This window comes from Nicotiana tomentosiformis, chromosome 8, assembly GCF_000390325.3.
Source record: "Nicotiana tomentosiformis chromosome 8, ASM39032v3, whole genome shotgun sequence".
Classification (NCBI taxonomy): domain Eukaryota; kingdom Viridiplantae; phylum Streptophyta; class Magnoliopsida; order Solanales; family Solanaceae; genus Nicotiana; species Nicotiana tomentosiformis.
Window position 1 is genome coordinate 65,735,684 of NC_090819.1, and position 23,024 is coordinate 65,758,707.

The 23,024-nt window shown below is 38.0% G+C and overlaps 1 long non-coding RNA gene across 1 annotated transcript; it reads right to left on the reverse strand.

The window, feature by feature from the left end:
- Positions 1 to 20,369: 20,369 nt before the first annotated feature.
- On the reverse strand, positions 20,370 to 20,969 carry LOC117274847 (uncharacterized). The gene is made up of 2 exons (XR_004505024.1): positions 20,899 to 20,969; positions 20,370 to 20,612 (listed from the first exon to the last, which is right to left on the reverse strand). It is a non-coding gene; the product is annotated as an uncharacterized lncRNA (long non-coding RNA).
- Positions 20,970 to 23,024: the final 2,055 nt, after the last annotated feature.

The following is a 23,024-nucleotide window of genomic DNA, read 5'->3' on the forward strand; positions in this document are numbered from 1 at the left end:
GATAGAGATTAAAGAAAACTCCCTATGTGGTCTCAGGTACTCTGGTAGGGTCCTCAGACTGTGTAGGCTCATCAACCTCATCAGGTTCCTCTAGCTGAATCTCTAAGTCCTCGGTCTGGGGTACCACAAATTTTCTCACCGGCTCTCTGTCATCCTCCTGCTCCGATGCCTGTGTTGTAGGAGAAGTCTCCTCCATAAGCAGGTCCAGTGGAATATCTCCGGTAGAGGTTAACTTCTCAACCTCCATCTTCAACAGCTCCACTAACTCTTTTGAAGCTTGAGTCTTCTTCATCTTTTTGACCTGCTTGCCCAGCTCCTTGATCACCTTCCCATGAGTATCTAATGTCTCTAGGATTTTCTTTTGGTTGCCCGAGAGCTTCTTCTGGTTGTCCAGAATCTCCTTCAATGACTCCTCCACTGATGGAGGTACCTGAAGTTGTGTTGGGGCTGCCTGTGCTGACAGACAGCTTTGATGTAGCTGCCTGCAACTAGTTGTTGACACTGGATAGCATCTAAGAGACTCGCAGTGCAGTCTGAGGGTAAGTTGAGGAGGAAGGCACAGATAGTGGGGTAGAGACAGATGGCCCTGAGGAAGGAGGTAGCATAGTAGCAGATGAACCTTCGGCTATGGAAGGCTCGGACCCAGTTGCAACTACCCTTGGCTCTTCAAACTAGCCAGCGGAGGTAGTGGCTTTGCCTTTGGACTTGGGATTGTCTGCTCCCTGAAGGTTGTACCAAGAGAAGAGCCTTTTCGGCTTCACCTTCGTGTCAAAGTGCCTCCCCTCAACCCGCTGGTCCTCTAGGTACATAGTGATAAAATTAGGGTAAGGGTAAGACCATTCTTCCTTCTCAGTTGCCTTGGATATGTTCTGGGCCATGAGGTTCCCCACATTTATCGGTTACCCTGCCATGATGGACGCTTTGAGGATCTCCCGGGAGAGTGGAATATCATTGTCATGCTGGCACGGATCAAGGCGGCTGCAGACGAAGGTGCACCACCCTTTTGCTTCAAAGATAAGGGTGTTTCTGGCAATTGAGACTCCCGGTGTAAGCCAGGGCGATGTTGTCCCTTGTATGGCTATCACCTCTGCTAAGCATGGACGAGCTGCTTCATCTAATGCCAACTTCTGTATGTATAGAGCAGTGTCTACATCATCAAACCCGACATATGTATTCAAAGTTTTGCCATCGAACCGGATCTTCTTGTTTCGTACCTTAGTGACATGGGTACCCTTTTTGATGTGGGCAACATTGGCGTAAAATTCCTTGACTAGGTACTCATTTGCTTCTGGAAACTTGCTAGCGAAGAATTTTCACCCCAATTTTTCATCAAATTGTCTCTTCACATTCGGGTTTTGAGGGAGAAGGTCTCTTTCTATGAAAAGACGCTCAAGGGTGAGCGACCTTTGTGGCCACCATTCCCGAAATTTATGGTAGGCCTTCTCACTCACAAACTGATCTTGCCATACTGTCGTCTTCCTTGATCTACTCAACCCCCCCTAATGTGTATCACATCCTCTCCCGTCATCCGGAACCTCTTCTTCATCATCAATATCAATAGGAGCAGCTGTTGAGGCCCGAGTTGCAGTAAGTGGGGGAGAAGGTGCTGAAGTCTCACTATCTCCTTCTGAGCTATCATCCGGCTCGGATGCGGAGGTGGGTTGATCGATGAGATGAAAAGGTTGAGATTGCACCTCGGGTTGTTGTGCAGATTCTTCCTCGGAAATCTCCCGGGAAGGAAGGTATTCACTAATGTCCAAGGAGTCAGCCTGAGGTCTCACAGGTGGGGCCTTTTAGCCAATAATCTTCTGAAGTGCTAAGGATGCAATATACTTCCCTTTGCCTCGGCCTCGGGAGGATTCTCCCCTCCCTTTGGATTTGTCGGGACCACTACGAGATCGCACCATTATCTGCACACACAATTAGTAAAAGATTATTAGTATTTTGGTTCAATGAATTAGCAGAGGACAGCAGATGAAATGATCAAAGTGTTTCTAAAAACAAGGTACCACTGACGGTGTAAAAGAGAGCGGCCGCGGAAGGGTCAGCACGGTCTGCGAAAGAGTTGGGATCAGACTACCAACTCTCTGAACATTGGATTTCACTGACAGCATAAAAGGGGCATGGCCGCGGAAAGGTCAGCGCAGTCTGCGTAAAATGAGCACAACCGTGAATAAGTTGGGATCAGACTACCAACTCTTTAAACATTGGTTTCCGCTAACAGCAAAATTTGGGACACGGCCGTGAAAGATCAAACGCGGACAGCATAAAACTAGACGCGGTCGCGAAAGCAATTTCCAAACTCTCTGCAACTCATGAGCGCGGACCGCAAATTTTCGGACGAGGCCGCGTAAGTTCAAACTCGGACAGCGAAAAAATCACTGTGTCCGCAAACATGCAACCATACTCAGCTTCTCACAAATTAGAGAACGCGGACCGTGTAAAACTGGACCGCGGTCCGCGAGGTTCAAACAACACTGGCTCTGGCACATTTGAAACCTAGGACTTTCACTAAGTGCAAAAATTAATGCAATTAACATGCATAGTTAATAACCTTATCCCCCATTAGGCATGGAAAACAATTATCCACATGAATTTAAGCATCAATTAAACATGATTTTGAGATTGTGGCATGTATTAAACCCTAACCTAAAAGAAAAATTAAAAGTAGAAGAAAAGAAAATCAAAAGATGAAATTAATGTAAAGATTTGAGCTTACCAGATGTGGATTTGTAGTAGGAAATTGCCTCTTGACTAATGAGATATGAAATTGAAATTTTAAGAAGTGGAAGATGAACAATGGCCTATTTCGCTTAGAGCGTGGGTTCGAAAAAGTGCAAAAGTCCTAAGAACTTCCTATTTATATCAACCACAGAGGTCACCTGAGCGCGGTCTGCGTAATTCCACCGCGTCCGCGCTTTTTACCTTTAGAAGAACCTTTTCAGAAACAGGTCCACTAAGAGCGGAATAACGGGTCCGGCCGCGTAATATCAACGCGGACCGTGAAATTACGAACGCGGATGCGAATACAATTTTAGAGAGTTGATATTATGGACTTTTCAAGTCCACGCCCGCTGACATTATACACCCCCGCAAAAAGCTCTCGCTGACCGCGAAATTTTGAGCGCGGTCCGCATAATTCCTCACACTTAGGCAAATATTTCCAGCAACAGTCCTGTACTGCATAAATAATTCCTACACAAAGCTCACAACCAGTTAGTTCAAAATAAAGCCGGATCTAAGAAGAAAGAAAAACATATGGGTTGCCTCCCAAGAAGCGCCTGATTTAACGTCGCGGCACGACGTATGTTACAAACATCATTGGAAATTGATCAAGGCTACCACATGGCTGTCATTAAACTTGCAGAGGTAATGCTTCACTCGATGCCCATTAACTCTGAAGATTTCACCATTTTTATTTTTCAAGTCAAGAGCACCAAACAGAGTCACGTGCACCACCTCAAAAGGGCCACTTCATTTTGACTTGAGCTTTCCCGGAAACAGACGTAACCGGGAGTTGAATAGAAGAACCAAGTCACCCTCCTTGAATTCTTTGTTCCGGGCATATTTGTCATATAAGTACTTCATCTTGTCCTTATACAAGGACAAATTGGAATAAGCATGAAACCAGAATTCATCAAGTTCATTGAGTTGCTCTACCCGGAGGTTGGCTGCTACATCCCATTCAAGGTTTAACATCTTGAGCGCCCACATGGCCTTGTGCTCTAACTCAATAGGAAGATGGCATGGTTTCCCAAATAACAACCAGTATGGAGACATACCAATTGGAGTCTTGTACGCAGTTCTATACGTCCACAAAGCATCGTCAAGTTTCCTTGACCAATCCGTCCGGTTTGCATTGACAGTTTTTGATAATATGCTCTTTATCTCCCTGTTGGAGACCTCAACTTGTCCACTAGCCTGGGTATGATAAGGGGTTGACACCTTATGATTGACAACATACTTGGAAAGCAAAGTGTCGAAAGCCTTATTGCAGAAATGAGAACCCCCATCACTGATGATTGCCCGAGGAGTGCCAAACCGTGTGAAGATATTTTTCTTTAGAAACGCCACCACACTCCGTGCCTCATTGTCGGGCAAAGCTACAGCTTCAACCCACTTGGAAACATAAGCAACATCAACCAGAATGTAAGTGTTACTACAGGAACTCACAAATGGCCCCATGAAGTCTATCCCACACACGTCAAAAATATCGATCTCAAGAATAGTGGTGAGAGGCATTTCATCCTTCTTGGAAATTGCACCAGCTCTTTGGCATTCATCACACCTCTTAACAAGCTCACTTGCATATTTATACAGGGTAGGCCAATAAAATCCACAGCTAAGAACCTTTGAAGTAGTTCTCACCCCACCATGATGACCACCGTAGGGCGAGGAATGGCAAGCATCAAGAATATTCATTTGCTCCTCTTCCGAGACACATCTCCGGATCACACCATCATTGCAAATCTTGTAAAGATAGGGCTCGTTCCAATAATAATCCAAGCTGTCCCATTTGAGTTTCTTCCTTTGGTTAGAAGAGAGCTCACTCGAGACAATGTCGGTCACAAGAAAGTTAGCCACATCGGCAAACCAAGGCATACCATTCAAAGACACGGAGAGGAGTTGTTCATCCGGGAACGAATCATTGATTTCGAGGCCATTATGAGGCCTTCCCTCCTCTTCTAAGTGGGACAAGTGGTTTGTCACTTGATTATCACTTCCTTTTATATCAATGATTTCAAGGTCAAACTCTTAAAGCAGAAGAACCCATCTCATCAACCTAGCCTTCGAGTCCTTCTTGGTCATCAAGTAACAGAGTGTCGCGTGATCGGTGTGCACAATCACTTTGGCGCCCATGAGATATGGCTTGAAGTTTTCCATGGTAAAGACAATGGCTAGTAACTCTTTCTCGGTCACCGTATAATTGACTTGGGCATCATTCCTCATTTTGCTTGCATAATAGACCGGATGAAATATCTTGTTGACCCTTTTCCCCAAAACTGCTCCTACCGCAACGTCACTAGCATCGCACATGAGCTCAAATGGTAAGCTCCAATTAGGTGCGGTAATGATGGGAGTGGTTGTCAATTTATACTTGAAAAGCTCAAATGCTTTCATGCAATCTTCATTGAACACAAACTTTGCATCCTTTTCTAGCAGCTTGCACAAGGGATTCACCACTTTTGAGAAATCCTTGATGAACCTTCGGTAGAACCCCGTGTGCCCAAGAAAGCTCCTATAACTTCAATTTTCGCTTTGTCCACTTCAATATCATTCTTTGAGATATTATGGCCGAGGACAATGCCCTCCTCGACCATAAAGTGGCATTTTTCCCAATTAAGCACTAGGTTGGTCTCTTCAAATCAGGACAATACTTTGTCAAGATTATCCAAGCATTCTTCAAATGAGTCCCCCACAACACTAAAATCATCCATGAACACTTCGAGGAAGTCCTCCACCATATCCGTAAATATTTCCATCATACACCGCTGAAAGGTAGCTGGTGCATTACACAAACCAAACGGCATCCACGAGAATGCAAATGTGTCATATGGACATGTGAAGGTGGTTTAATCTTGGTCTTCCGATGCAATGAGAATCAGGTTGTACCCTAAGTACCCATCCAAAAAATAATAGTAGGCACACCCGGCAAGTCTGTCCAACATTTGATCAAGAAAGGGCAATGGAAAATGGTCTTTGCGGGTCACTTTGTCCAGCTTTCTATAGTCCATACATATCCTCCATCCGGTGACAGTATGAGTGGGTATCAACTCATTTTTCTCATTTGTGACCACAGTCATACCCCCCTTCTTCGGCACACATTGTACCGATGAAGTCCATGAACTATCCGAGATAGGGTATACAACCCCTACATCAAGCCACTTGATAATTTCCTTCTTGACGACCTCTTACATAGCCTCGTTCAACCTCCTTTGATGTTCCACGGAGGGTTTGGCATCATCCTCTAGTATAATTTTATGCATGCAAAAGGTGGTGCTTATACCCCGAATGTCAGCCAAAGTCCATCCAATTACCTTTTTCCTTCTTTGAAGCACTGCAAGGGTGGAGTCTATCTGCACGTTAGTTAGGCAAGCAGAAAGAATAACAGGTAATATGGAAGAAGGGCCTAAGAATTCATACCTGAGGTGTGAAGGCAAAGGCTTCAACTCCAATGTTGGTGGCTCCTTGATTGAGAGCTTTGTTGGTGGAGTCTTCCGGTTTTCCAAGTCCAAGGAACGTTTACGGGGCCCATATGAGTAGGATCACATTCCTTGCAATGCATTTGCACATTCAACGAAGCCTTCCTTGTCATCATCCTCATAATTAACAACACATCTTCCAAAGGGTCTTCCACATTGATCATGGCACTCGTGTCATCAACTATCACTTCCGTCACAAGATCCACAAAAGAGCAAACTTCATTGTTATTTGGTTGCCTCATTGATTTGCACACGTGGAATACAATTTTTTTATCGGCCACTCGGAAGGTGAGCTCCCCTTCTTCCACATCAACCAATGCCTTCCCTATTTCTAGGAAAGGTCTCCCCAATATTATAGGCACCTCATAGTCGACTTCACAATCAATAATCACAAAATTAGCAGGCAAAATAAACTTGTCGACCCAGACTAGAACATCATCAATAATACCAAGCGGCCTTTTCATTGTCCGATCCGCCATTTGTAATCTCATGGAAGTAGCTCTTGGTGGACCAATACCTAGTGTCTTGAACATGGAATATGGCATCAAATTAATACTTGCTCCCAAATCACACAAGCCTTTTGCAAAATCGGCGCTACCAATGGTGCATGGAATTGTAAAGGCACCGGGATCTTCAAGCTTTGGAGCCATTGAGTGCACAATGGCACTCACTTGATGAGTCATTTTGATGGTCTCACAATTCATAAACCTCTTCTTATTTACCAAGTCCTTCATGAACTTGACATATCCCGGCATTTGTTTGAGAGCTTCTACCAAGAGCACATTGATTGACAAACTTTTCATCATCTCAATAAATTTCTTAAATTGGTTTTCATTATTTTTCTTTGCAAGACTTTGAGGATACGGTGGAGGAGGCCTTGGCAAAGGGGCCTTGGCTTTAGGCACTACCGTTTCTGGTATGTCTATCATGTGTTCCCTAGACGGGTTTACATCATTTTGAGTCTCCTCCATGTTATCATCAATATCGATCCTCACCTCATTATTCACATTCTCATCATTGGCTTGAATCTCATCATCTTCTTGCAATACAACATCATCACTCACAATCTTCTTTGGATTAGAGGTACTTGCATCTCCACCTCTACCGCTTCTTGTGGTCACCGCCATAGCATGGCCTATATTGTTCTTACCCTTCAGGTTTACTACCGTATCACTTGGTAGTGCCCCTTTAGGGAGAGTATTCAATGTTTGAGAAATTTGACCCATTTGTACTTCCAAGTTGCAATAGAAGTAGTATGGGAGGCTATTTGGGCATCGGAGTCAGCATTCCTTTCCATCATTTGTTTAAACATACTCTCTATCCGCCCCATCTCATTGTTTGAGGAACTTTGCCCTTGAGACGAATATGGAGGCGGATTATTGGTTTGTTGATATATCGGGGGCCTTTGAAATCCCGACCCCCGGTTGCCTTGATTATTATTATTCCAACCCTCTTGGTTTCCATTTCTTCCCCAATTGTTATTTTTGTTCCCCCAATTTTGATTGTTGTTCCCCTAATTGTTCGAGTTGTTGTTGTTGCAATTGTTCCAATTCCCTTGGCCTTGGTTGCCCCAATTTTGATTGTTCCCTTGCGGTCTCCATTGTTGAGTTGGAGCATTGCTCCGTTGACCTTGGTAGTTATTATCATATAACACTTCCACACTTTGATCATTATAAAAATCATCTTAATTGTAACCACTACCACTTTGCTCATATTGATCTTGATTGTTTTGCACTTGTTGACCATGACATTTACTCCTTCCATGGCATTTACTTGCTTTGTCCCTTGAACTTGCTGAAGTTGGGCCTTCGCTAACTGAATCATAGTAGTTGTCAACTCGACTATGGCTTGTCCGTGATCATGAAGTTCCTTGTGAAGATGGATGACATTAGGGTCACCCTGAGGAACATTTTCCCGACTCTACCAAGCTGAGGATGTGTCAGCCATCTCATCAAGTATGTCACAAGCATCGGCATAAGGCATTTTCATAAAATTTCCCTCAGCTAGCTGATCTACCACACACTGGTTGGTCGTGTTGATGCCCCTATAAAATGTATGTTGAATCATTGCTTCAGTCATATCATTGTTTGGGAATTCCTTGACTATTGTTCGGTAACGATCCCAGATTTCATGTAGGGGTTCATTAGGTTCTTGTTTAAAGGCTAAGATCTCATCCCTCAATGCTACCATATGACCCGGTGAGAAAAACTTGGCTATAAACTTTTCTGCCAACTCATCCCACGTGTGTATGGAGTGGTTGGGTAGCCTCTCGAGCCAGTCCAAAGCTTTCCCTCTAAGTGAAAATGGGAAAAGTCTCAATCTCAGAGCGTCCTCTGACACGTTCGTCTGCTTGCTCCCGCAGCATGTGTCTACAAAACCCTTTAGATACTTGTATGCATTCTGATGAGGAGCTCCAGTGAAGAAGCCCCTTTGCTCCAATAGGGTCAGCATGACATTTGTAATTTAAAAATTGCCCGCCCGAATACGGGGTGGGACAATTGCACTTGCATAACCTTCATTGGGTAGCAACCAGTGTGTTGCCCCTGGAGGAGGTGGGGGAGGGTTTGGAATGTTCTCATTAGCCTGGCGGCCTCTTCTTTGGACTTGAGGTTCTAGATTAACTTCATCCTCACCATTGTCATCTACCTCCTACCCCGGAAGAACATGTTCGAGAGCATCATTTTGAGCCATTTGGTACCTAAAGTGATTGATACACAAAAGTTAGAAAATCAGAAGGAAAGAAAAACAAGACACACAAATAGTTAGATAGATATCCAACACCGTCTAACTCCCCAGCAACGGCGCCAAAAAGTGATCGGGTCCAAACCTACACCACTATAGATTAGCAAGGATGGTCGATGCAGTTTTACCCAAAGAGGTCGGGGTCGATTTCCATAGGGAGTTAATTTGGTTTGGAGTTGCGTATGTAACTAATCTAGATGTGCGTGTTGTTCCTAATTGCACTTCCAAACATTATTGCGATTGATTCTATTCTAATTTTATACTATAGTATGCTGAGTGTAAGCTAAGTACAATATTTGTTGTGAAAGTTTTCAAGTGTTAAAAGGCACTAGGGAAATGACTTCCGCCTAGGTGAGTATCTAATGGGTATCAAGAATCTAGGACAAGCTTGTTATGATTGGGGTCGTGATATAACCATCACACATAAATGCTCACTCTATACCTCTAGGTAGTTTAAGTGACTTTTTCCGATTTGACTTTCTCAAGCCCAAGTGGGTATTCATACAATACAAGTAAAATTTGCTCAAGTCGGATATTACTATCTCTAGGTTTAACCCTTTAATTGGGGCTATCAATCTCTTAAGTTCGCCCTAATTCCTTGTTAGCCTAATTTTCCTAGACTTAATCCCTCTTTCTCAAGAAGAGACTAAGTCATAAAGGCATGAATCAGTATTTACAACCACTAATTCTATAATTTTAGCATAAATTAGGCTAAATATCACTAACCCATAAATAATTAAGCCCTAAAATTCAATACCCATTAAATACCCACACAAAGGTTGGGTCACAACCCTAGCTATGGTGTCTAGCTACTCATAATAGCAACAGAAATCAAAGATAAAGATGAAATATAAGCCATAATATTAAAGTACAAGATGAAAATCTAAAGTTTGAAGGTAAATCTACTCTAACATTGCCCAAAAAGGAAAAAACCAGTTGTTTACGTGCTCTACTCAACAAAACTTCACCTAAAATTGATAAAAGGATCTATTTATACTAGGCTAAAATTTCCGGACAAAAATGCCCCTACGGAGGATTCGCGGACCCTTAATTCTGATCGCGTCCGCACTTGAGCTTTTGCGGCCATGTAATAATGAGCGCGGTCCGCGTTTCTTCAATACTGGTCTTGGATTGGGTTTAGTTTCACGGACCGCATAATTTCAACCGCGTCCGCGTAAGCTTCCATCGCGGCCGCGTAATTTGGACGCGGACCGCATTCTTCAGTTAAGCCTGACTTGCAAGGTCTCTGCACCTCAAGATGCGCTCTCAGCGGAATTCCCTTCGCGCCCGCGTAAGATCAATTTGCGGCCGCGTTCTTCATTTGAGCCCAACCTGTGGAGTCTCCGAACCTCGAACCATGCTCTCAGTGAAAATCTCCTCGCGGCCGCGCTTTTCCAACATGGCCAGCGTTTATTTTAGTACTCAAAGCAACTTCTCTGAAACTGCTTTCGCGGACCGCATAATAGTGGCCGCCTTAGCGGTGGTCCTTACGCGGCCACGCTTTTCTGCCGCTCTCAGCGCTCCAGTCTCAGCCTTGGATTAGTGCAAGTTTGACTCCTTCATGAGTTGATTATGGCTTCTTTGCCTCATTTTGACCAAACCTTGCAAGCAAGCACATTAAGTTAGTTTTCGGGAATACCTTTACGCATTTTTGACTCAAAACCTAAGCAAAAGAGAGAAAATAATAGGCTAAAACCCCTAGTCATCACATACTTGCATGACCAAGTTTCTTATGCCAAATCTAGGGGTCATCAGAAATAGATGCTAGACAAATATGACTATCTAAATTTTTAATGCAGTCCAGAATATAAACGTTGCCATATATTTTTCCTGAAATAATGATTTTACCTGATTCATCTTCTATAGCGCAACCTATTTTCTTGAATTTCATTTCGTACCCATAGTCACATAGTTGACTTATACTTTACATATTGTTGTTAAGTCCAGCCACAAGATATACTTCTGTGATATCACAATTCTTATTGAATGGAACTGTTCCGGTACCAATGATCTTCCGTGTTGAATCATCACCAAATCTGACACTTCCTCCATTTTATTTTTGTAACTTCCTTGAATAGTCTTTTGTCGCCCGTCATGTGAATGTAACACGCACTGTCGAGATACCACTTTTCTTTTTGACTTTTTCTATGGTGTTCCTGCAAAAAAATGATTATTGCCTTCTTTTAGATACCTAAGCTTGCTTGGGTCCTTTTTAATTAGTTCTAGGGAAATCCAGACTATTTTTAGGTTTTCAGATCCATCCCTTGATGTTAGCATGATGAAATATACAGAATGAATACTTATGGCCAGTTCTACAACAATAGTGACAGGAGGGAGTGGATCGTTCATTAGTAATGGAGCTACTAGTGGTGCCATTATTCGTAGATTCGTTACTAATAGGCCTCTTTCCAGTTGACTTCTGAGTCGACTAGTTTGACCGACATAATTGTGACTAGTAGATTTGTGCATGCCGTTGAGTTGCAAGTACAATTCTCGAACTTTCTCCTGAAAGTCATCTCGTTAGAGTTTACAGATTTCAAGTTTAAGTTCCTAGTATTTTTTTCTCCATGTTTAGTCTCTTTAATTCATTTAGAATTTTTTGAGACTCTTTTAGAGTTAGATCAAGAATATCTTGTAATACATTATATCTATCACAATTATAGGGTCTTACCTCGCTAGATTCATCGCGGGCCATAAAGCAGTTAGCAGTTATTTCCTTGCTATCATCATTTGATATGTCTTCATCAGTCTAGCAACCTGAGAACTTGTTTATATAATTTTCTAGTAGAGTCATGAAGCAAAGATTTGCAATTTTTTCATGTTCTGGTCTATCTTCTTCACTCCAACTTCCAAATGATTTGTTCCTGTGAAATCCTCGGGAGTCTTTCCTTTTGAGATCTGGACATTCAGCCTGCACATATTCATATTTCCTACATTCAAAATATTTTCCATCATTCTTATCTTGCTCATTGTACTGTCTAGTTCTCCTGTAAGACATTCTTCCCATTTCGGTGTTCCTATATCTTCTCATTAGTCCATTCATAGTTTTGGATACCATAGCAATCTCTTATTCTAGAGCTTCTACTTCATTGTCCTCATTGTCTTCAGATCCTTCAATGAAGGCTTTAAATGCCATTGTTTTCTTCTTTTCCTCCTTTTCTCGTTTCTTGAGATGAGTTTTCTCGAATGCAATGAGATCTCAACGTAATTCATCATAAGATAATTTTTCTAGATCTTGAGACTCAAGTGCGATGACTTTTGTTTGCCAGGCAGTAGGCAAACTCCTTAGAAATATTTGAACATGTTCACTACTTGAATAGGGTTTTCCAAAAGTATTCAGATCTCCAATAATTTTGTTGAACCGAGCAAACATTTCTTTAATAGATTCACCTTCTTTCATTTGAAAAATTTCATAGTCATGGATCTACAGATTTATTTTTGTTTCTTTGACTTTGCTTGTTCCTTGATACATGACTTCCAGCTTATCCCACATTTCTTTAGCTGTATCACAGTTTAAAATTTTTTCATATTCTTCTCCATTTATAGCATTGTATAGAAGATTTCTTGCCTTGGTATTTACCTGTATAACTGCCATTTGCTCATCAAAGTAATCATCTATGTCTACGGGATTTGTAGATGTCTGTCCGTCCATTTTCTTGTCAGACTTTGGTACTAGAATTGGATAATCTCCTTTCTTGATTACAGCCATACTTTGACATCATAGGATATTAGATAGATTTTCATGTGAACCTTCAAATGTGAGAAGTGTTATCCACTGAAATACGAAGGTCTTACCTGTGACGTCCCTTCTTGGAATAGAGCTCTAACGATTAATTAATTTGTCATGATCTTTTCTCACAGGCTGTTAAGAAAAATAAAAATACGAGACCTGCTCTGATACCAATTGAAAGTACAAGAGGGGAGGGGGTGAATTGTCGTCTTTTTGCGCTGATAATCGACTAGTTTATCAGTTAGTCGATTAAAGGTTCGAGAAAAAGTAAATAGTAAGTACAGAATGTTAAAGTGCTGAAAATTAAATGACACCGAATATTTTTATACTAGTTCGGATTCAATGTAATTCCTAGTCTAGTACCCTTTGGTTGCAAGAGGGTTCTCTCTTCTAAACTCCTTGAAATTCTTCTTACACTTGTGTTGATGAGTTGAAAACACACAACTCTCAATTATTTTGAAACAATGCCTTACCATTTTTTTCTATTTCTTCTCTCCACTAGTTATAGAATAAATCTAATAGAGATTATAAATCTTGCTTAGAGTAGATCAAAGTGCTTGAAGTTGGTCAGACGAAAGTACATCCTTCTTTTTCTTTGCCTCCGACTATATATACATCATGAGGGATGATCTGTTTTGAGTCTTGATTGATATAGATCTTGAGAGATAGGCAACCCAAATGAGTTGATCCTTGGAATGAATCTTGATTCACGATTCCTTCCAAGAATAAGGATGCAGCTTTTCGACATCTATTCTGTGATTCTCGATATAATAACTGGCTTTCCTTAGATGACGTGAAAGAATGGTTGGGCGGATCTTGTACATGTTATGGATTTCCTTTGCGAGCTTGATTGGTCATCCAAGTAGATTTTCTGCCTATATTAGATCTTTTGCTGATTGAACCTTCCTTCTTTAAGTATCCTCCTGATTTTCAGTTGATTTGATCTTCCTTCCTTAACCTTCCATGGTTCACAATCTTCATTGCTTAGCGACAATTTTCTTTTCCTTTCTTTCCGCCTTGATTTTGGGTACACACAATAGGAATAAGTTTTTTTTATCAGTGAAACTGAGATCTAACATCTCATATGTAAAAAAATTCGAATTCCAACATATTATGCTGGAATATTTTCGAATTTTTAAGGGTATTTTTGTTAGATTTTAACTTTACATGAAAAACTGGCTAAATTACGGTTACTTTTGAAACTATGGCTATTTTTCAATTACCAGTTGTAAATCAGGCTATTTCTGATTTCTTCCCCCATAGACATCCCTATTGGAAACAGGGATCCTCACTGATATGGATTCATTTTGGCTTGAATTAGATCATATGCTCATTTCGAATCGAAGTCCAAGCCCAAAATGGCCCCAAGAAAATTTTTAGGATGATTTTTTTACTCACCTTTAATTAGGGGGATTTGTATCTATACTCGATTTTTGGGTCACATTTTAATTTATACCCGCTTTGCAAAAATAATTACAAGCATACCTACTTTTCGGATAACTTCAGACATACGGGCCTGAAGTAGCAAATATTTATGTCTGAAGTTTGAACTTCAGAATATTTTGCCTGAAATGTAGCCTTATCAAAGCAAAATTTCAGATATCTTTGCCTGAAGTTTAGCCTGACTTGCAAAGGAAATCACGCAACTTCAGTTCATAGTGCAATGACAAACTTCAGTTCAATAAAACTACAACATGTTTTGGCTGAAGTTTTTGTTTTGTAATTGCTGAACTTCAGCATTCTAAGAGCGAAAGTTTTATTTTGTAATTGCTGCACTTCATCATTCTAGGAGCTAAAGTTTTGTTTTGTAATTGCTGAACTTCAGCATTCTAGGAGCTGAAGTTTTGTTTTGTATTTGCTGAACTTCAGCATTCTAGGAGCTGAAGTTTTTATTTTATATTTGCTAAACTTCAGCAGTCTTAGAGCTGAAGTTGTGTTCTGCCTTTCTTTGAAGTTAGATGGCTTTAAAATATAACTTAAGCCAAATTGTGCTGAAGTTTTAACTGATTTTTTTTATAATGTTCTGAAGTTATTTTTCCTATCTTTTATTTTTCAGTTCTGTAGCCATTTTCTGTCGTTTTTCCTGCATATGATATCATAAAGCAAGGGGTAAGCTAATTCCAAGAGATCGCGAGAGCAACTATTGTGTATAATAAATTTCACATGCATGTGCCATTCTTGTGGCAGGTAACTTGGAAGAGAGGACATGTAGTAGTCAGTTGATGTTGTATGTTTAAAAAGGATGGATCAGGAAAAGACAGAAATCACACCTACTTTAACCAGCTTGTGGAGTTTTATTTACTCGTCCTTCAATATAGAATATGGTAGTTGATAAGATTTAATAAAATCTTTACAAATCCAATCAATAATACTTATACAAAGTCTCATGTGTTTGAGAGAGAAAAGAAGAGGAGGAAGAAAGGAGCGCATAGGTCAAGAGAAATTTTTAAATGGGGACGACCAAATAGGGCGCCCGTGCAATTTTTACCCTTTAATTAACAAAAACTTATATGTCTACTCTAATTTGGATAAATATCTAATATCTACCATACGGTCAACCTCAGGTAGTTGGGCAGCTGGATGACAATGATGTTAGTAAAAAATGCAAAAGTTTTGTTGTCAAATACATTGTTGTATATAGCACTTTTTACCATACGCATTCAAATCAAACATACCAAATTATTGTTAAAGGTTTAAGACAATGCTAATACACAAGTAATATTTTTGAGAATCATCAAAATTGATTCGTTTAGCTAATCAGAAGTTCTTGTTTTACAAGTATAACTCATGGTAGATTAATTGAACTGTAACTTTGTAATAGTTTCACGAAGATACCGGAGAAAAAGTTTTCTTACATAGGGTGTGTTTGGTATAACGGAAAATGTTTTCCGTGAAAAATATTTTTTTGGAAAACAAATAGTAATCTTATTTATTTTTCGGTGTTTGGTACGCAAATTAAGAAAAATAATTTCTCAAGAGTATTCATAAATAATTTAGATGCAATAAACATGAAATCATAAACTTTCGAACCAACAACCTTTCGAATCCACAAATTTCATAAACTTCTGAACCGCTAAACTTTTGAAACCACGAAATTTCGAACCCATAAACTTTATAATTTCTAAACCCGTAAACTTTCAAACACATAAACCTCCGAACTCATAACTTTGGAACTTGTAAAATTTCGAACCTGTAAACCGAAAGATGAAAAAACTAAAAGTGAAAATATATGGGGAAAAAAATAAAAATAATAAAATAAAAATCCCGTGGGGAGGGGGCAGAGGCAGGGGGAGTGCAGAAAAACGAAAAAACAGAAATTTGAAATTATAAAAAAAAAGTTTTTAAAAAAATAATTGTGCAGGGTGAGGCTAGGTGGGTGGGCGTGAGGGGGGGGTGGCTGGTGCAGAAAAAAAATAGAAATTTGAAAATTACAAAAAAAAAAGTTAAAAAATAAAATAAAATATTGTGCGGGGTGGGTAGATGCAGTGGGATGGGTGGTGGGATGGGGGTGGGTGGTGCAGAAAAACAAAAAAACAGAAATTTGAAATTACAAAAAAAAGTAAAAAAAAAATTTTGCATTGGGAAAGGAGGGTGACGGAAAAAAAAACTGAAATTTGAAAAAAAAAATGCCTTTTTGGAGAGAGGGGTGGGGTGGATAGGCATGGGGTGGAGTTAGGTGGGTGGGTGTGAGGGTATGGGGTGGGTGGGTGAGGGTAGAAAAGGTTGAGAAGGGGTTTTGTAAAATATTTTTCGTTCTCTTAGGAAAATATTTTTCTCAAATTGGAGAAAAATGAGTTCATAAGGAAAATATTTTTCAAAACATTTAAACCAACAAAATATGAAAAAATTGAAAAACATTTTCCGACGTACCAAACACACCCATAATCAACTTTCTTTTCTAATTAACTATTCAGTATCAGAAAATTACTGATCAAAGCCGAATTCATGTGAGATAGAACCACTGGAAGGTAAAGTGCTTTTCACCCAAATAATCCCAGGCTAGAACATAAAAACTCTTATTAAAATTAATGTAGATGAATTCTAATCATCGCACCAAACTCGTCGGCAATACAATCAACCCTCTTTGATGTCGTAGAAAAAACTTTTATTAAACTCCAAACTAGACAATAAGATCTGGTCAGTAGACTATAGACATGCTCTCGTGATCGCATTATCTCTTTCAAGAGTAAAATCTGCAGTAGTTTCCAAGAAGTTGCAACTCAGATTTCAATGGTGTCACAGCAATCAGCACTTAGATTTCTTCAATCTTTTCAATTGGCATATATTGATAATGCATGATATCCAGTTGTTAACCCCTTAATTGATAGAGACTCTCCCATTTGGCTTATATTATGTCCTTAGAAGTTGTAAATTATCTAACAATACATGTTTGATAATATTACATAGGTCCAAAAACTTGATAAGAAAGCAACCATATAAGAAATAAATTCCACTCATGCATGATTTAGAAGTACTTCACTTAATTAGAAGAATCATTTTAAGTTGGAATTACTTTTGTACAAACTAATGGGGTATATACATAGTGGATCATAAAGATCACCTAACGACGGAAATCCGGCACGAACAATTTTCTTTTAAAAAAACAAAACAGTAAACAAAGCGTAAGAAGATAATGTTAGAAAAATTATTCAACTAATAGAATGCTAGTGTCCATTTTACTGATTTTAGAATATGCGGATCCTCTTTGTTTATTACCTATGTACTTAGGTGGATCTGTGTCCAATCCCTTTTTTCATTTATACATTTGTATACGGTAGAAATCGGGGCTATCCGATTTTACTATTTGATCAAAACAAGGACGTTGCATCGAAGAGCTAAGGCATTGAGTTCGAGATCAAAGTCTCTTTCGAGATCGAGGTCGATATCAATCGAAGCCAGGGGAGATAGACTTCGAGTAACATCGAGGATAGCTTAGTAACGGAAAGAGCGAGATATCCGTGATTGGTCAAGGATCGTGGCGTGAATCTCAAAACAGACCAAATCAGAAGCGGTTAACTAGCTGTTTATACGATTTCCTTATGTAATTAGAGATATACCATAATTAGGTTTCCTCTACTATATAAAGAGAAGTTTCAATCATTTGTAGGGATCATTTATTCACTGAAACAAAAGCAATATAGCTTTTCCTTTCTGACTCGTGTTCTTGTTCATCAATTTATTCAATCTTTACTGCTCTTATACTGTTATCACCTCGAAGGTACCTTAATTCGAGGCTGAAGATCTATTTGCATACTGGCTTGGATTATTTACAGTTCAATTCTACCTTTTATTTTCTTACTTATCAATTGATATTGGGTGAAATCACATATCCTTAAAACTATATTATAAATTTAATTATTATCCAAATTTTAGGGTAAACAACATTAAAGTATTAAACCAATAATCTCTAACTTTGTTACTAATAACTAATGAGATCAGAGTTTGTAACCACTCTCTAAATGTTATTTTTGTCCAAACTACTCTCTAAATGTTGAAAATGAGTAATGGCTAATACTTCTTTTAGCGATCAATTACCTTCTTTTTCTTGCTTCCCCCCCCCCCCCCCCCCCAAGCATCTGTTAGCTAGTATTTGGATTTTTGGAGCAACTAAATAAGTACGCTAGGTAAAATTGCTACGATAAACTGCAGCCCGATTAATTAATTTAATATATCAAAGGAAAATTACAAAGAAATGGGATCTGTTTTAGGACACAGCAGAATTGGATCCACGTAAGTACACGAGGAACAAGCAACGAGGATCCGCATATTCAATATGGATCCATGAAGTTTCCCACAAAAGGACACTTGATTCACAAAAGTTGCACCCATGATCCAAACTTTTAAAGGGAAAAATGACAAGAAAAAACAAAGATTTGCCATTGTTTTAGACGTTTGATTTAACCTCCTAAGGCTTCTTATAAATACATTGACACCCTGCCAAGCTTGAATAATTACATTAAATACCTTCTAGGAACTTACTAATGAAGCCTTGCTAACAATATACTTAACTCAAAATGACTTGACGAAATTATGCTTTAAAAAGAAAAGGAATTGGGCTTTATGCATTGCTTAATTACTTAATTAATTATTCACTATGGTCTTATATTATAATTTAGCATGGAAGATTGATAATAATATGGTACAGTGAGATAAAGTTAAGAGTTGAAAGAGTTATGAAAGGAAATAATTTTTTCCGTAACTGAAGAAAGCCATTTTATTTAATGATAAGGTTATTAATCAACAAAGAAAAATGAAAATTCTTACCTCTTTTGATAAAAAAAATGTTCTTGTCAAAAATATTTTCTCGCAGCCAAACACCAAAAATATACTTGTTTTCTGGGAAATATTGTTTTTGAAAATATTCCCCCACCAACAAACTGATCTTAAATGGAAATTCAAAAGAAAGCATACTTAGCTTCATGGTCTTATTATAGAAAGCGCCTACATTAGGGGCGTAGGCGTTCAAAATCAAACCGAAACCGAAAATCGAACCGAAACCGAAGCTTAATGACTTATTGGTATCGGGCTAACAGTTTAACGGGTGGGGAACGGATTATAATTTTTTTATTAACGACTTATCGATTTGGAGGCGAATTATTCAATTTTCTTAACGGATAATTCGTTAATCCGTTAAGATATATATATATATATATATATATATATATATATATATATATATATATATATATATATATAAAATTATTTTTATCCATATTATTGAACTCGTTTACTACTGCTCTCTAAACTTTAGAAGAAAGATTCAATTATTTATTACCAGCGTGGTAGGTTTCATAATAAACAATAGTAATACACGAATAAATAAAAAAGTAATATAAGCACGAACCAACAACTGCTTAATAATTTGAATGCTTTACAGGATGGCAACCAGCTTCTTGTTAGCATTGCTAGCAATGTTGACTACTATTATGGCTCAAAAAGAACTGATTGTCAACATCACCATAGTTCACAGTGCCACTGCACAATACATTAAGCAACAGAGAGTAAAGAGAATCACATGCGGACTTCTATGAGTACTAAGTATTTATTTGTGTATGAGACATCAAACAGTGTGCCTCGATGGAAGCCCGCCAGCATATCATCTTGATAGAGGACAGGACATGGTAGCGGACTTCGCAACTGGATTATCGAATTGGTTAAGTTCAATCTTAACCAAGTTGTGTTTTTATTTTTTAACAGTTTGTCATCTTCTTAAACGTTAAGAAATTTGTTCAAATGATACTGTTGATGTATTCTGTTGTGCACTTCTCAATCTCTTACCATCCACTTGAATGTAGTATGAGAAGATAAAAGAAGTATTTTATATCCACTATTTGATTCTAGTAATATGGCCTCATGGTGTAATTTAGTTGATATATATGTATCAGAAATGTTGACTATATTGTTGTCTCGAGGATGTACTCTCCAACACTGTGTTGAAATATGTTAAGTTTCAATCAACTGAAACTAAATCGATAACCGCCCAATAATAGCTAAACCGATATCAATCCGCCCGATATCTTATCGGGTGGCTCGCGGATTAATACATTTAAAAATCGATAACCGATAAGTCAAACCGTTAAGAGTAAATACAGCTCAATCCGCCCGATAAGCAGCCCTAGCCTACATAATAATAATAATATAGTATTGCTTGGCTTAGTTAAAACGAAAAGTGACACTATTATTATGGAGTAATAAATGTCGAAGTCAAAATTTTCACTAAAGAGATTAAAACAATAAAGAAATAAACATAAGAAGAGCTTTTGAGTTGTATTAAGGAGATTCAATATTTATTCTATAACATAAAAGATAATTTTAACTTTTATATATACGGTATAGCATTCGGACAAATAAATATGAATGGCCGCTTGCGCCTTTTAACTCCACCATTGAATAGTAGTCACTTTTCGAAAACATCAGTAGGCATGCTTGCGCTAAATCTGCCTACCCAAAAGGAAAAAGAAATAAACAAATATACTTAGTAGACAACTAAATAAACAGCAGTAAGGAAGCGAATAGAAAATCTTGATCAAGTTGCCATCCAAAAAACTGGAAAGAAAAAGACATCTTAGTCAACATTACCTCCTACTTATTAGCTAATTGTTTTATGGATGTATTTAGACACTTGATATGTGGATGCTGAGTCAAGTAAAACATATTTTATGGTGATAATTGATAATGGAATAAAACAATTAGTAGCTAATAAGTAGGAGTTAGTGTCAATACGTTATAGCGCATGTACACGTACACATGTTGATATGCTTTCGCCATGTGGGTACCCAGAGCTCCTCACACTCCAATATCATATTCGGTTATTGGCAGTGGCAATATATATAGTGGCGTGTACCATACAATACAATTATGAATCCTCACTAGTCACAACTTTTTGTTGTTAAGTTTCATGTAGTTTATATGAATCACTCAACTACTCAAATCTTTATGATCAATTTAAAGTTTCCTTATAAAAAGCCTATGCGTACTGAGAAAGTAATTGTATTTTGTTATTCACATTCACACATATGTGTTATGGTTTTAAAAAACGAATAGCAGTAAGGTTTGTTTCCAAACTCATAATTTGAACATCAAAATGATTTTGGATCATGTACGTGTCGTAGGAATTAGAACCCAACTCTTCAAGATCATGCTATAACTTGAACGCAAAAACTCTAGAGAGGGTGCAGAGTGTAAATAATGAAATTAACTTTTTTGATACGTCTTGAGGCCTATTAATCTCTAATGAACTCGATCGAGAAATTCTTCTACGGACTTCTGGCCCGACTCCAATTGGCTTATAAGTTTAAAATCTCGCAAACTATGTATGATCTAGTCATGTACTCAAATTTAAGTAGAAAAGAATTCAAACTTATAATGCATGTTTAATTCATAGATATCACATGTTGCGTCTTTATAAAGCCATGGGTCGCCCAATAAGGCAATCACTTATCGACCATATGTTAGAGGTCCGCCCATGATTTAGGATATTTTTTTTATTATCAAATATAAATATTTTATGACGCGGGCTAAAAGTGATAATATCCCGATAATTTATCTATTTTAACGGCTAAGAATAGAGATTTTGACATGGTGCATATTATGGGTTTAATAAAGAAACTAATTGAATATTGTCTTGGCTTTTGGGTAAGAGGTGGGGCAGGGGAGTGGGGGTGTTGCCCATAATGCAATGCCTCGACAAAATCGATTCAATCATGGATTATCCTACTACATGTTTGATTACGACTTATGAGGATATCCTCATTTGGATAATATGAGCTTCGGGAAGAAAGAAAATGAATATGAGTTTTATTTTAAGTTAGTGTAAACATATTTATGCACTATTTCCCTGTTTTAATTTTTATGAAGTAGTTTGTCTCTGCATGAATTTTTGAAATTTGTGATGTTGCTTAAGGGATAAAATTTATCTTTAATAAGAAGCTTTTATAGCCACACAAATGTCATGACCCCATAAAATTTTTGTCCCTTAAACTTTTAGGACCTTATATTTCAAAAAAATTCTTTATGCTTAAACTTTGTGTCAAGTCAAACTATATTATCTAAATTGAAATAAAAGTAATAATAAAATAAAACCAAATAAGGATTAGATTATTCAAAGAATATTTATAGGTATATTTTCTTAAATTATAAAATTTATAATCTTAAAAATAAAATAAATTATTTGATAATATAATAGAAATGTAACCTAATTATGCATATATGTTTAACATCGATAATACATAGAACTTTAAACTCACGAATGAAATAGCCTTTTCTCCTCTTCATTTCTCGGTGGAAGTGCTATTGCCTTTGTTATAGGTAAGACTTTACCTGCTCTTTTTATGTGAACATTGATAACCTTATCTTTTGTCCTTGGCCACACTACTAATAATTAGGTGCGAATGCTCTCAATATATTTCTTCCGGTACACTTTAATTGATTTTTTGACTTTTTTTTTTGTATCCATAATATTTAATTTTTTCAGATATCAAGAAGAAATTAATTTTTTTTTTAAAGTTGTCCTTAGAGTAAAGAGCCTAGGAGTATTTGTTATATTTTCAACGAACAAATTAAGGTTAATGAGGTCAATTTTATTGTTAATTAATGTTAAAAAGTAAATTTTTTAATATGTGTGAAATTAAAAAATCAAAAAATCAATTGAAGTGGACAGGGGCCTTAATTTGTTCATTGAACATACAACAAATACTCTTAGGATCTTTACTCCAAGGGCAACTTTGAAAAAATTAAGTTAGTTCCTTTTTGATATCTGATAAAATTAAATATTGTGGGCCAAATTAATTAATGTGGATCGGAGAGAGTATGCGTAGATGTATATAAATTTTTGAGAATGAAAGTATGTG